The 15,003-nt window shown below is 45.4% G+C and overlaps 1 long non-coding RNA gene across 6 annotated transcripts in view; it reads right to left on the bottom strand.

The window, feature by feature from the left end:
• The window catches only part of LOC134165872 (uncharacterized), a 233,459-nt gene that overhangs the window by 198,803 nt on the left and 19,653 nt on the right, over window positions 1-15,003 (bottom strand). For 4 of the 6 annotated variants that reach the window (XR_009965667.1, XR_009965669.1, XR_009965666.1 and 1 more), the window contains one exon: window positions 930-1,011. This is a non-coding gene — a long non-coding RNA (uncharacterized LOC134165872). Of the gene's footprint in view, window positions 1-929; window positions 1,012-3,521; window positions 3,696-12,320; window positions 12,557-15,003 lie in introns of those variants that run through there. The other 2 variants (XR_009965670.1, XR_009965668.1) reach the window with 2 other exon arrangements.

Here is a 15,003-nt window from a genome sequence, read left to right as displayed (position 1 = left end):
ATATGGGTTCTATCTGCACTGGGTTAAAAGCCCAGGCAGGTAAATACAGTCATATCATAGGATTTGGGGCAGTTCTGCTGTCCCCATGCCTGGTCATGAGCATCATGCCACCAAAGGCAGTGTAGGTTAGGACTTCATTGCTTACTCTGCCTGTCTACAAGCAAAACAGGAATGGCAAAATCAATCCAGGGCCAGGACTCAAACTCCAATTTCCCATGAAATACAGTGACAACCATTGTAGATGCTTTCTAAGCTATGGCCAGAGAGACAGTGCCCAAGAACAGCTCAAGATTACCATTGTCTAGGTGAAGCTAATTTTGGAGGACTGAGCTGCTTTCTGGAGGGCTTTTTCTTTACTCTTTACCCAAGCTATTCCAACTAAGATGCCACCTTTAAACACCTACATTGGGAAAATTCAGGCTTTTAGCCCTGAATCACAGGATCAGACAGAAAAACACCTTTGCCTGCAAGCTCATGACTTCCAGTCTTCTGCATGGGAAGCTCCAGTGTCCCTGAAGTGGCATGTCAGACCGCACCTGCTTCAGGTCAACACAGCCATTCCTGTAGCCCACAAGGCACCAGAAGATGCCTCACTTGCAAAGATGCAAAAAACCATAGAAGCAAGGTGCTTGGAGATTGCCTAGCTCAAGCTCCCCCTTGCAGCAAGGTTATTGCAAACATCAGAGCAGGTCAGCCACTAGCTGAGTCTTGCGAGCCCCTAGCTGTGGTGATCCTAGCATCTTTCCTGGTTATCTGTTCCAGCACCACACCATTCCAAGCAAATCATTTTGTCTTAACTTGCAACGTTGGTAAGAAAAGACTGATACATCCAGATGTGCAAAGTACAAGTAGGCATTTAAAGATTAACCCGATTTTTCATTGCAATAGGTGGGTCATGTCACGCAAACATGCAATTCTTTGATACTTACTGGTGTTGTGGTTTGTTGGGGTTTTTATAAGGCTGGTTAGCCCTTTGGTTTACATAGGCTGAGAAACACTGCCCAAAATTGCCTGGAAGAAAAACCCCATACACTATTTCTTCCTGTTTTAAAGAGTATTTTCCCATCAGGTAGCATAACTTATAATTAAGCCAAAGATTTGTGAAGACAGCATGTCAGTATTGCCTTGAGACCACAGAATTGCTGAAAATTATTGTTTAATGGGGATTCAAAGTGGTTTTGCATCACTATATCAATATATAAATCAGCTACACAAAGTAAAAATGAACTGGCCACGTAATTCCCAGCAAGTCTAGCTTCTAGCAACAGTGTCGTGTAGAAAGCACCATCCTTTTCAATCCCAGTAAAAACATGGTATATGTGGTAGAAACTACAACCAAAGAAAGCTAGAGAACATCCTTTAAAAACATTCCAAACATCTTTCTTTTTCATGCCATGAGAGATGATTTTTTTCCTATTTCTTGTGAGGCACTCTGCTGTTTTGCTTATCATTCCTCAGGGACTGGTGACCTCATGAAGAAAAACAACCAGGACAGAATTAGCCTTTATTTATATATTAATACTTTTACCTCCAGCAGCAGCAGATACAATTTTGAGTCGAAAATCATAAATTTGTGAATGTTTGGATGGCAGCGCTCCTGCAAAGCTGTGGTAGCAGGAATTGCTGGGGAAGGCTGAACTGTGGTTGCCGATCGCTGCATTTATTAACGATTGGATCCAAAAATTAAGTGCGCACTCCAAAACCGACAAAAGCCAGGAAGATCTTTTGCATTCCCTGGATTTTATATCAAATCTTAAAGTAGAATCACAGCACGGGGGAGGGCACTGACAGGGAACACAAGACAGCAAACCTTGTCCAATACAAGCTCTCAACAGTATTAGCTAACAGGACGGCTTTGGGGAGGACTGGATAGCCAAGACCCCCCCACCCCACCCTACCACTGCCATCCCCCTTGGCCAGGGTCAGGTTAGCAAGTGACTGATCCTTGTCCTCACGCTGCCCAATGAGAGGTCCAGTCTCTCTGCCTCCCTCCCTCTCCAAAGCACCCCTGAGGGGTCTACAAGAGGGAGCTCCCACCCCGAGGGCCAGCAAGGCGGTGAAAAATGATACGAACCGAACAGCAAAATCAATATTTGGTCAGGCCAAGGAGGGACTATTGATTCTTTTCTCATGATATCCATGTCTCCTGCACTTCCTGCTTCTCCAGGGCACTGGAAACCCAAGTCCCTCCTAGACCAAGGGTGGCCAAGCTTTGACTCTGCAACATCTGTACCTCACAAGAAGTTCACATGTGATCTCCGAGGCCGATGCTTGTCCACTTGAGTGGCAGCAGGGACATGCTGGCACACGGGCTACTGGGTAAACCAGGAGGAAGTGGGATACCAGGAGATGCTAAGGGCAATGGCACTTGGTTAATGCTAGGGAGATGCTGCCAACTCCTGCCTCGGCCCTGCTCCTCACAGCTGTGTGGGTATGTCAAGTTTTTAGACTAACTTTTCATTCAATCCCCCACATTAATTTTGTCTAGTCTTTCTTACTGTCTCTGTCCCAGAAGACTTATGACTTGGGCAGAGACAGTGACTGGGTCCCTACAAATAGAGCGTCCAGGAACGGTTCCCAAACCTCACACTCAGGACCAGTGCCTGTGCACATCCCAGCCCTATGTATGGGGACCCTCATCCTAGCTCCAGATTTCCACGTGGTATGGGAAAAGGCAGCCGAGACCAAGGGCTGTTCTCCCATTAGGCTGATTAACACTTTCTTCCAGTTTCTCCCAGTTCCCTTACCACTGAGGGCCTTCTTGCAGGTAGCCATAGACAGTACATCATGATACCCATCACTGGGGACATCAGGCCAACAGGGGTATAAAGGCACACCTCTGTATCACTAACCACAGTCAGTTTAGCATCTCAAAACATGGCAGTTCTTTTCCAGGAAAAAGAAAAAAAAAGCTATTTTAAGGCTCTTCTTCCTCTGAGAAAGCTGGAATCTCCCTAAAAGCTACCCTAGATAAAGAGGAGTTTGCCAAACCACACACTGAACTGCTTGGTGCCTCCGTTTGTCCAGTTGCAATAGTTTTGAATTACTCTGGAAAGCACCCAGGAATACAAGGATGAGAAGAGCACGGGAAATGTTTCCTCTTCTTTCATCAAAACTTCTTTCTCCTGGGTTTAAAAGCAATACTCCCCGTAGCAGAAAGGCTGCTTTTAGCCAAGGCTTACAGAAACCTGCCAGATGCCTTGAACTCCAGGATGGAAAGCAACCAGTGAAGCTTTCAGCTTCTTACCTGGGCAAGAGGCCATTTGCTCTGAAGCAAGAATAAGATGGTGAAACAACCCTCCATGCATACCTGCACAACACCCATAAAACCAGGCCATGCAGAACATCTGTGCAGACATCTGACAACAACTGAACAACCAAACAGCACAGGTTATCCATGCCAGGGAACACATATGGAGGATTCCCACAACACCAAGTTCACCCAGAGTTTGATTCCACATGAAAACTAAGCCTCCCCAGCCAGCTGCACATCACACATTCTGACCCCTGGTATGGCTTACACTGGGAATGCTGAATCCCACTCTTCCACATAGTCTAGATATAAGAGGAAACAGTGCAGATGGAGCTGACTTTTGCCTCACAAGGTCTCAGAAAGCTTCTCCAGGTTTTGTGGGATCCTGACCTCCCATTGTTCTGCCATCATCCAGAAGGGCCTAATGGAAGTGGAAGAAAGCCTGGGAAAGCAAGGGATACCACATTGGGCAAAACCACACACCAAGGCAAACATGAGGCCAACAGCAAGAGGCTCACCCAAGAAAAGCATAACAAAGATGTGAACAGGGGTAGGCATGCTACTGAGAGCACCAGGTGGCACTCAGGGACAGCAGAGACACAGTGCACAGAGCTCTACCTCCAAAAGCCTACCCTCAAAAGAAACCAAATCAGCAGGCACCTGAATGAGGGCAGCTCCCATCACTGCTTGCAGGAACACAAACCAACCATGGCTGTGAGCGTCCTTTGGAGGTTGCATCTGGCAAAAAAGGGTTTGGGACGGTCTATAGAGAAAACATTCAGCCCTCAAGAAGACAAATATACAAGAGGGCTGGCTAGATGGTGGCTGCCCTTGTTAAACTTCATGGAAAAACACAACTTCTGCAAACCAAATTCCCTCACTAACCTCTTCCCCTTGTTGAAATATTAAACAAAAATAACTTCTCTTTTTATCTTTGAGCCAGTGGGACAAATTCATCATTAAAGAAACTTCGCTGAAGTCAACAGGGATATATCCGAGATGAAGAAATGAATTTGACCTATTGCATTTTGTGTCCTTATGTTCTAACTAATAACTAAATTGCTCAGACTTCTAGTCAATGGAATCTGAAAACCTGGCCAAAGCAGCTCGCTTCCTTCCCCCCAGTGTTGTTATCTGTACTTTCATATTGTTTTCTCTTTAAGTTTAGAAAAACAGGTATTTTCAGCCAATTTTATCACATAATAATTTTATGAGTCTATTGTCAAAATCTTAACATACAGTTTTTGTATATTAATTCCTGAAGCAGAAACTACGAAATAAGATTTTTTTTCTATTTAAAGCATTTAAAATTTTGCCAATTCCCACAAAATAAAGTTTTGTAGGTGTTTTAGGCACACAAAATTGTTAAAATGACTCCAGCCAAAGGATGCCTAGTCTGATCCAAGGATCTCCCTGGAAGATGCATGGAATGAAGTAAAACAGAGCTGCAGTGCACAACAGGAGCTGAAAATCAGTGTCTCAGCACACCAATAGCAGTTTCTACAGGGCCAGGATACACATTCCCACCAGGCAGAATATGAGAGATTCTGAGAAAGGAAGAGTTGCCAGCAAAGAAACTGGAAGATGATGAAATATAGAAGATACCAAAGGCAGTGTTAGGTGGAAGATGCATTTTGTGTCTCATGTTATACTGCCTGCCAGTCGATTACGGTGCAGCCTGTATAAACACATCATGCGTGCTCTGACAGGGAGTCGGGGTGAAGCAGGGTGTCAGGGTAAAACAGAGGATAATAAAATCACTTTAGATTTATTTCTCTAAATTGGAAACTTCATGCTTACACCTGACTAAATCATCAGCCTGAAACTTTAGCTCGACTCCCACAGAAAAAGTATGAAACCTTATCCCATCTTTGTTTAACAAAGGCCAATCAAGCTCGCCTAATGAATTCTGCAGCTGGAAGAGAGGGGACATGTATGGCTGTTTTAATTCTGCAGGGCTTCATCAGACCTGTCTCCAACATACCCATCTTACTCTTGAAGTGACTGAAGAGGTTTCGGTGCTCTCAAAGCTGGGTTGCCCCACTGCGGCCCATGGGCAAAGTGAACGCATGAGTGTGTTATCGGGCTTTAGCCGTGGCCTTCATAAATCCTGACAAGCATTAAGAAAAGCATCGCAGGTGGCTGGTGGCAGGAGCTGGAGGATGGTAGTGCTTGGCCCTGCTCCTCCCTAGCCCAGCAGGAGCAGGGCACCTCTGCCACCATCCCACCATCAGTGAGTCTCTCAGCAAGCAAAGTGCAAAAGGACCCTTTCTTTTTTTAATAGAAAAAGAAAAGTCTAGCATAAGGAGCTGGTTAAAAAACAATAAATCAGTGGTGAAATGTGGATAACAACCTTCTCTGTAAAATCAACATGGATTGTGTTCCTGCAGAGAGCCATCTGACAGCCTGGTTGAAGCTTGACTGCTTGCAGCCAGATTTCTTTTTCTTTCCACAAGCTCAAGGAGTATCTTGGATCAGAGGGAGGCGAGGAGGTCTCTTCCTTTTGTACATGGCTCTGCTGCGTTAGAAAATCAATAAGCAAGGTCCTGACCTCAGCATAACTTTGGGCATCACTCACGACTTTGAATCTCTTCCCCCACAAAAACCTAGCTTTCCGTTTAATCGTGCACACCAGAGGGAGTGCTGGCAGGGAGGGGAGGTCTTGCCTCAAGATATCAGCAAAACCCGTTTGCACCCATCCTTCCTGATGGGTAGAAATCAAATTAGAAGAGGAACGCACCCAGGGAGGGCGAGGGGAGCGGGGTTAGCTGAGGTAGAGCACAGCCCAGCAGGAAGTGCCGAAAAAGAAACCATATGGAGCGTGGAGGTGCTATGGATTAATATGAAAATTCCTACTATTTTTGTATTTTTCTTTACAGAGGGCAGGACATCAAAAATAAAACGTACATTCTTTTTCTCCCTGCTTGTTTTAGCACTGGGCTATTTTCTGTTAAATCCCCTTAAAAATAATAGTAAGAATAAATAAAACACAAAACCAAACAAACCAAAACATGCTCTGCCACACATTTTCCCTCCAGCCAACTCCTCGGGCTGGGTAAATTGGGTGATTAAAATATAGGAAGGCCTCCAGATTCCCCTCAGGACTGTTTTTAATATCTGTAAAACTGCCACTTTGTCTTGCCAAGGTAAACACCATCGCATGCAGTTCAAAGGTGAGCAAGCCTAAATGTTTCCCTTTGCCTGAAAGGAATCTGCTTTGGGACCCCGCGGGCCGTGCCGGAGGGGGACGCGGCCGAGCCTGGACCACAGCGCAGTGGCCGGAGAGGCATCTGTGTACACAACGCTAACTTCTCCCACACAAATACTAAAGCTTTCTCATTAAAAATTATTGCTGTGTCAACAAGTGAGGCCGCTCAGCCCCCAGTCTGGAAAAGACGTTCTGGTTTTCTCTTGCCTTTCGCTGGGAAAGCGGCAGCAACGGTGGTGAAGGAGGAGGGGGAGGAAAGAGGGATGGGACGTGAGACCGGAGTCATCTGATGCTGACTTTGGATCTCTTCTCCCTTGTCACTCAAGTTGAGATTTCCAACTGTTCCACTTCATCTATTTTAGTTACTTGCTACCCAGATTTTTTCCCCTCTCCTCCTTTGCTCCCTATCACAGAGCTTTATGTTTCCCTCACATGGCTGGGCTGGCCTCAGCGCTTGCCGTTACTTTAAATGGAAATGCAATTTTAAGCCATCTCTTTTGTCGTAGCGGCTGCAGTGCCTTCAGAGCAAAAGATTTGCTGTTATCTAGACCCATCTACCCAGATGCAGCTGTAAATCTGGACGTGCCCTGCCCATGTGTGATCCCTTCCACGGGTGGCCAGGAATTCCTATCAAAACAGCACACAGACCAAATATTTTCCACAATCAGAGAGACAAAATTTAAACCAAAGCCCCATCAATTCAGGCTCTTAATTCTGCCCTACAACACTGGGCGTTTTGCTCCAACACACCAAAATAAATGTTTAAAAATATGCTTTGTTATAAAGCGAGGTGAAGGATGAGAATTCACTCCGGGGAATGAAAAAATGGGATGGGTTGGGGTGGAGAAGCAAAGGCACAGAGCCGACTGTGTACTGTAAACCCGAAGAGCCGCCCCTGCTTAAAGCATTCATCTCCAGGGAGGGCTGGGTGGTGGGGCAGAGGCCAACATGCCCCAGCCCTCCAAGAGGCTCCCGATGCCCTATTCTCCATTGCCATGCCATGATGCATGAGAGTTTGTGCCGAGACGACATGAAATACAACTACATGTAATTAACCTGATGTAATGCTATATATCAATACGTTAAAAAAACCAACAACTCGCTTTGAGGTCAGGCACCCACACACGCAACTCAAACAGTGGAGACCTAATCCAAATTTATTGGAGTTTGTAACAGCTGGACTTATGCCTCTAATACCTTTTAAGTGCCTCTTTTAACAGTGAACTGAGTGTGTCTTTCATTAAGGTGGAGTTGAAAGTATGTTAAGTTCATAAGCATGAAAATAGCCATTTAGTTCTTCTGGAAACTAATTCTGCCTTCAGTTTACTCTCATTGAACCCCATTAATGTCTGGTATTTGGTCTTTAGTGTCCCATTTGCATAAGCTCTGTTTATTATAGGGTCTCTTGATAATGTGTAAGTATTAAAATATTTCTTTCCCCAAATACAGAGGCATTAATCTTGGAATCCTCCTAATGTCCTTAATTTGCCATCAATTCCCACAACAGGAACAAATGCACTTTCTAATCAGCAATCTTTTCTCGCTTATAGGCCCTGATCCAACAAGCTTTTAAGCAAACAATTTACTTTAAGCAATGAGTAGTCATACTGGAACCAATGGAACAGCTCGTGTGTTGTGATGGATTGGGGCCATAGAAAATTGCCTTGATGAAAATGTCAATGCTCCCAAGAGCTGGTGAAAATATATTTTTATAATAAACACACAGAGGAACTGTTTTGATCTGAACATTATGGGGAACAAGCTTTGAACCAATGCTTTTTCACGGTCAGACCTAAACAGAAACTGAACACTGCCAGGTTGGATGACAGTTTAAAAAGGCAGCCCAGAGCCAGATTGATGTTTGTATATAATGAAATTTAGTATTGATGTGATATGGATGCTGTCCAGCCTCTACGACTTGTTAGGGCAATGTACAGAAAATGTGGAGGAGATAAAAATCAAAGGAGCATAAGGAAAATAGGTCTCAACATTAAGAGGAAACATTGTTTTGAGGAGCTATTTTGCCTCAAATGGTTTTAAAATAAGCTACAGCCAGATGTAAAATACAGAAGTGACAATGATGTCTGAGCACCACGCAAATATCTATCATGCTTGATTTTGAGTGAGCAAACCAAAGCTGGGCCATTCACCAGAAGTGATCTAATAACTAGAGATAAGGTCACACAGCCTTCACAAAACCATCACTTCATCCCCATACCAATGTGCCCATGGGTACGCCCACATGTATGTCCACACCAAGCAGCATATGGCCATGGTGGTTTTGGGCAGCATCTCCATCTCCTGCACCCGCAGGTGAATTCAGGCAGCACCACTCTCTAAAGAGGTACAAATGTTACAACAGACACTACATGTCAGCACATGGGACTGGCAGATAAGAGGTGATAACAGACAGCAACTAACCTCCAGAGACTAGCATAGAGTTAATCCCAGATTCCTGCTCCAGCAGACAGGGAGTCACCCCTGTTCTTTCATTAATATCATGTCCATTTATTTGCTGGATTTGCTGTGTTGCCTGCTCTACAATCATTGAGGCTTACTCCCACCAGGAGCTAACTGCACACAAGTCAGAGGGTTGATGGCAGTCCCAGCTGGTCCCATTCACCAATATCTACTGGACAACATAGGTGTTCTTCTAGAGGACCACTTTGCATCACACCAGTTTAGCACAAGGGAGAGAGGAACAGAAGCCAAGCCAGAATGAGGAGCCCCATGGCAAATAAAAATGCAGGTACTAAAGACACAAGGGAGACAGGAAGGAGCATTTCTGGGAAGTAGAAGCCCTGGCTCAGAGACAGATGGGATCTGCATAAACCAACCATAAATGTCTTAAACTAGCCTGAGTTTGCTGCATTGTTGGAGCACGTCACCTGCAGACTCTGTAAGGTACCTTTGCACTGAAACAGATTCTGATGTTTTCCACACAGAGGAAAAACTGAATAGGACTCCAGAGAACAAAATTAACAAGTATGTCTCACACCACTGCAAGAAGGGCATCACTGCTGAAGAGATCAGGGAGGAGATTACAAATAGACATTAACAGTAGAAGCCTTTGCCAGGGCTTTGAGGAGACCAAGAAGCCTTTCATGGATGAGGGGTTTCCCAATATAAGAAAAAAGAACAAAGGACAAGACAAATTCAGTGCCAGACCCACCACTAGCCCAAAGAGAATAGAGCCTCCACCCCAGCACTCCCTTAACATGTGTCAATGGAAGCATCGTTCATCTCATTTTTTCCCAGTCATCAGCAAGCACACCTAGCCACAGGTACAGTAGTGGGTTAGGCACACCAAGGACTGACCCAGCGCGGTGGATGATACCTTTGCACCTAGTGGTTTCCAGCATGCAGCCTTCAAGCTGGTCTCAGGGACAGGAGGCATTCCAGTGAGCTCACAGCTGGGTCAGCCAGCCTCCCACTTCCAGAGGGGAAACCACAGGCTGGAAGTGGGAATAAGAGTGGTACCAGCACTGCAGTAGGAAAGGGGAACAGAGGTGCTAAACGAAAGGGTGAGGTTGAAGAGGTAGCTGTGTCCCACCAGTGCCTCCACACTGGGTATGTTTAGATGTGGAAAGTTGCTGGTCTTGGGGGGTGCACTGGGCACAGAGCCAGAGAGGAGCAGGCTCTTCACCAGCTTCACCTGCAACAAAGCCACATCCTGACTGCAAATCTCGCAAATCAGTTATGCCCACAGGTTGTTGGGCTGCAAAGGCGGGAGCTGGAGAGAGGCAGTTTGTTTGTTTTGCTTTTCTTAGTAAACCACAAGACCATTTCCTAGCACAGTTATCCTGAGAATGACAGGCAGAGGCAGGGCCAGGGCTGCCGGGTGCCTGGGAAGAGGCTGCCAAGTCCCAAGGATCACCATTGCTAATTGGCTCCTCTGAAATGAGCGTGACAGAGAGCCACATTTTCTCACCCACAGGTTTCGGGGTTATATTTAACTGGCCGAAGCAGAATTAAATGTCAGCTTGGCTGGAAGGGGAAAAAACAAAACAAAACAAACAACAACAAACAAAGTGAGAACTTGTCATTAAGCCGGGGGGGGGAGTCAGTGCTAAGCACATTGCGAGCGATGCCCACACACAGGGCTGGCAGGCACAGGCAGCCCTGACAGCAAAAAGGACCTGAAGGATTCATCCCTTTAAAACACACATAGTTTAGATTCAGGTTGTTTGTTTTGATATGTAAGTAACACAGGGGACTAGGAAGAGGGAGGACAGATGGTGGGAGCCTTTATCCCTTCCAATTTCTCTGCTGGATGTTCCCACCCCCTCAGTTTGATTGCAGCCACAGGTTTCCACATCCAGCAGCACCGAAGGCAGAAGCTTCCAGCAAAAAGGGGATGATGTGGTGAAGAGAGACAGGGACATCTGGAGCCACTGGAGGAAGTTTAATTCAGCTGGAGCACAGGTTCCTTTGGGGGTCATGAAAGACAGTGGAGGAAGGGAAAGAAGCAGTGTCTCTCCCACACACAGCACCCACTCCAAAACAGCCATCAGGGCTTCAGACAGCCACACACACACAATTCCTGGCATGGGAAAGACAGCTTCAGGCCTCCATCCTTCTACTCCCTAAACCATGGGTTCAGGCTCCTTTGGGGCATGATACCAGAGGCAAAACAGCACCCACTCCCACAGCCTGCTGCCTATCCTCACACAGCCCTCCTCCTGCCTTCTTTGTACCTGTCTCCAGGTATGCAGAGGTGGAAACAGCCCTTGCCACAACTCTGAACAACAACCAACCCCTTCCCTTTTGCAGGAGGCAGTGTTGGCATCTCACAGGATTCAAAGCCAATAGGGCCATGGGGCTGTTGGAGCACTCGGTGGCCCCAGATACAAAGGGGATATTTACCCTCTGCCGGATAGGGTAATGCAGGACATGTGCAGAGACACAGGGCACATCCAGCCTGATGTAGTTGTTCACTTGCTTTGGTTCAGGGATGAGAAAAGGACTATATTACCAAGTTCATTCTGCAACCCACATAACATAGATCATTCTTAGGTCAGGTTTATGAAGGTGAGACCAGGACTAACAAAAGCGAGAGGCATAGACCCCACCTCCCCCTCTCCCCCCAGTCATACTGGGCAGCACCAACTTGTCCCCACTCCAAAGTGTGCCCTATGGCTGTGCCCTATCCAGGGTCACAGACTGGGAAAGGAAAAGCAGGATCACAGGGAGTAATAAAGGGAGATCTTAAACCATGAGAGATTTGAAGCTTCGTGTGCATTATCTAATAGGAAAACCAAACTAGGAGTACAGGTATAATCCTAATTTTGCATTATAAGAAGTTCTTTCCAGGATTTTTTTTTTTTTAAATTCAGGGAGTCTCTTCCTCCTCCCATTCTCCAAACAAGAGAAACCATCAAATTCTGGGAAGGAAAGCTACTTCAGGAAAACTAGAAGCATCTTGTCCAAATGTAAGGTTTCACTTTCCAGTTTTAAGTGAAGCATTCCAGACCAAATAGAGTTTGAAATCATGCTATTCCAAATCAAAATGGACATTGCAAATGGAAGGATTTGTTTTAATGCACTTTAACCTTGAGGAGAGTGACAGGGTTAAACTTCCTGGCACTATTGAATCAGAACTCCTTATCAATGGGAATAGGTTATTTTGACTATTCCATCTTAAACAGGAACCAAAACTTTCACGAGCCCAGCAAACTGTTGACACGTACAAGCTGTCTTCAGGCTGACAGGTCTATTTTCTAACCACCCCTTCTTAAATGAAGATGGAAATACTAAGCCTCAGCTCATATGTCTACAGGCTTATTTTCTTTAGCTCCCATCTTTAAAAACTGGATGCCATAAATAGCCCAGGGTTTTCTCCCCGCCCCCCCCCCCCCCCCGACTGCAACACAGCTTTTTAAACCAAACATTTGTAATTATCACAGCTGTAATAAGTACAATGTTTCTTCAAAGGGATTACATTGGACTGTGGTTTCCAGCATCGCTTTGTTGTCTGTTGTGAAAACTCCGCACCATAAATTAATTTGATTCTATTATCTTTCCGATGCAATCTGCTTTCTGACAGATCGGTTTTATCTTGGTTCATTCCTGTTTCTTATTGACAGCTCAGAGCACTGTTGAAGAGATGCGAGTTATTAATGTTGACAGGACTTGGAAACAGAATAACTTTTATCCAGCAATGTATCCTTTGCAATGTTTTTATTCCCCCTACTCTGGCTACTCTAAGAGGCTAAACAGAAATCAAACAAGCAGTACAGCTTGACTTTCCTGGAACCCTTTTCAGTTCTTTCTACAACGTCTTTCCACATCCACCGAGGATGTTATGGTATAAGGTGTTATTCATATTGGACAAAACTACTAAAACAATAACATACTGAAGGTTAAGCACAGTACAATCCTGTTGGAAACCCAAGCACTGGATGAAACAAATTAGAAGTTCATATTTTTACAAAATGATGTAAGCCTATAATGCAACCAACAAGAGAAACTCTGAGGAAAATTAGCAAAACAGCTTACATAATACCCAAGCTTAAGATAACACCTCACAATAGGTGAGAAAAAGAGGCATAAAGAAGTTGAACCTGTTCAGCCAGAGGTACTTAGCTGGATAACTGGAAATCAGGCACCTCTCTACCTTCTGCAGGCCTGATCTCTGGGTTAAAGTAGGGAACTGAATCTAAGTGTTCTCCATTCTGCTTCACCACTATCCTCAAAACACCTTTCCATTCCACATGATTCATTTTGCCTTAAATGCCTATTAAATATTTTCTTGAAAACATTAAAGCCATGCAAGCAACACAAGAGAAGAATTAAACTGTCACACCTCTCCCTTTGCACCCTCTCTGCTGGAGCAAATAAATTCCAGACACCAAAACTTCAGCAGCAGCAGTTGCAGTTATACCAGGAACAGCAGATAAAACACCTCTAAATCGCTGTAATTCTCTATTCAGGTTCCCCTGCAAAAGCATTTTACAGCCACCCTGGGCTCATGCTGCACAAGATACCAGGATTTACAGCTGGGGATTTGAGCAAATCTGTAACTCCTAACGAATGGGAGAAGACTTTGTGCGCAGGGAGCATGACCCCCAGCAGCTTTCTTTTGGGTTTCTATCTCTCTTTTCAAAGTGTATTGTGTTGATCCTGCCAGAGGCAGAGGGACCATGTGTCCAGGAATGGTCCACATAGACCCAGGATAGAGAAGTAACTATTCCTGCACCTAGAAAATTAACAGTCCCAGGTTCCCACCTGGAGCATGACATTTTCCCACTGGTCTCTGACAAGCTGCACCACTGGGAATACACCTCTCTAGACAGAGCGGCAGAAGAAGACCTTACCTCATATGCCTGGGGCTGCCTTGGTCTGACATGTCCCTACATTGACATTTATTGGGTCTTTTCCCCAGTTCTGTTGATTTACTTTGACCACTTCCCACATTCTTATCTTACCTCCAAAGGCTGTATTTCTTGGTATCTTTAGCAGTAGGCTCTTAAAGCTCTGCTGGCTTGCCTTCCAGTAGAGTTAATAGTACCTTTCCCCAATTATCTGGAGCCCTTGAGAGCCCCCTGTTATTACTGGAGTGTTTTTCATTAGCTGTGCTGATTCCAGCCTACAGGAGAATAGAGCTCAGCACAGGAGTTGAACTGTTTTGGACAGGGCGAACAAGAAACCCTGTAACACAATTAGAAGTACCCACAGGGTAACATATAACTTTACTGTCAAGCCCTGAAATAACACAGCTAGCTAATGAAATAAAACAAACTTTGTTTTAATTAAAATTATGAACATTTTATCTCCCTCATTTTAGTCTTTAAATAGAGGCAGCTCAGCAGTCACAACAGAACAAGTGAAAAAAACATTTGTAAAGCAAGGGGCAAAGGCAACATCTCTGGGTTTGGAGCAACCTGCACCACAAACTCCTGCCTTTTCCTGAAGATAGCCTGCAGTACATGTGAATGAAATATTCCTAGTGAGGAGCTAAACCTAAAACACCCCAGGGATGTCTTCAGGGGCCCATCCTACCTCCAGATTCAGATTGAGCAAAGGATATTCCCCACATCCCAGGAAGCACCTGCAACTCCAGCAATGGGATGCAAACTGCTCAGGAGCCACCCAGACCTAAGAAGTGTGACCCAAACACAAGTGATCACAGTCTCTGTCTTGTAACACCCTGGTCCCTCATGTCTGAGGACAGCAGCTCCGCTGTCCTCACCCATCAGCAGCAGCTTGCTGGCTGGCAACACTCCTTGTTCCTGTGCTCCCAGGACATGAGCAGTCAGCAGCACAGTGCTTCCTGCTGCCACCCCATGATCCCACAATGCTGAAATCAAGCCTGGCATCTTGCTGCCTCCTACCACCTGGACTATGTTGAAGGCAGGTGGCAGGAACCTGATGCCTTATCCCCACACAACATCACAGTACACACTGTGCAGATGTGCATGCTGACAGCAGGCACAAGGCAGCGCAGCGAAACAGGTCTGGCAGTACATGTCTTTGCCCCTCCAACCTCTATTAAAGCCAGTTTTATTCCCATGTTTCCTGGCCTCTTTATCCAACAGCTGAT

The sequence above is a fragment of the Pezoporus occidentalis genome, unplaced genomic scaffold, assembly GCF_034315485.1.
Source record: "Pezoporus occidentalis ecotype Australia unplaced genomic scaffold, CSIRO_AGI_Poc_V1 ctg25, whole genome shotgun sequence".
NCBI lineage: Eukaryota > Metazoa > Chordata > Aves > Psittaciformes > Psittacidae > Pezoporus > Pezoporus occidentalis.
Note: the sequence above shows the minus strand (reverse complement) of the source record. Positions and strands in the feature narration are given on the sequence as shown.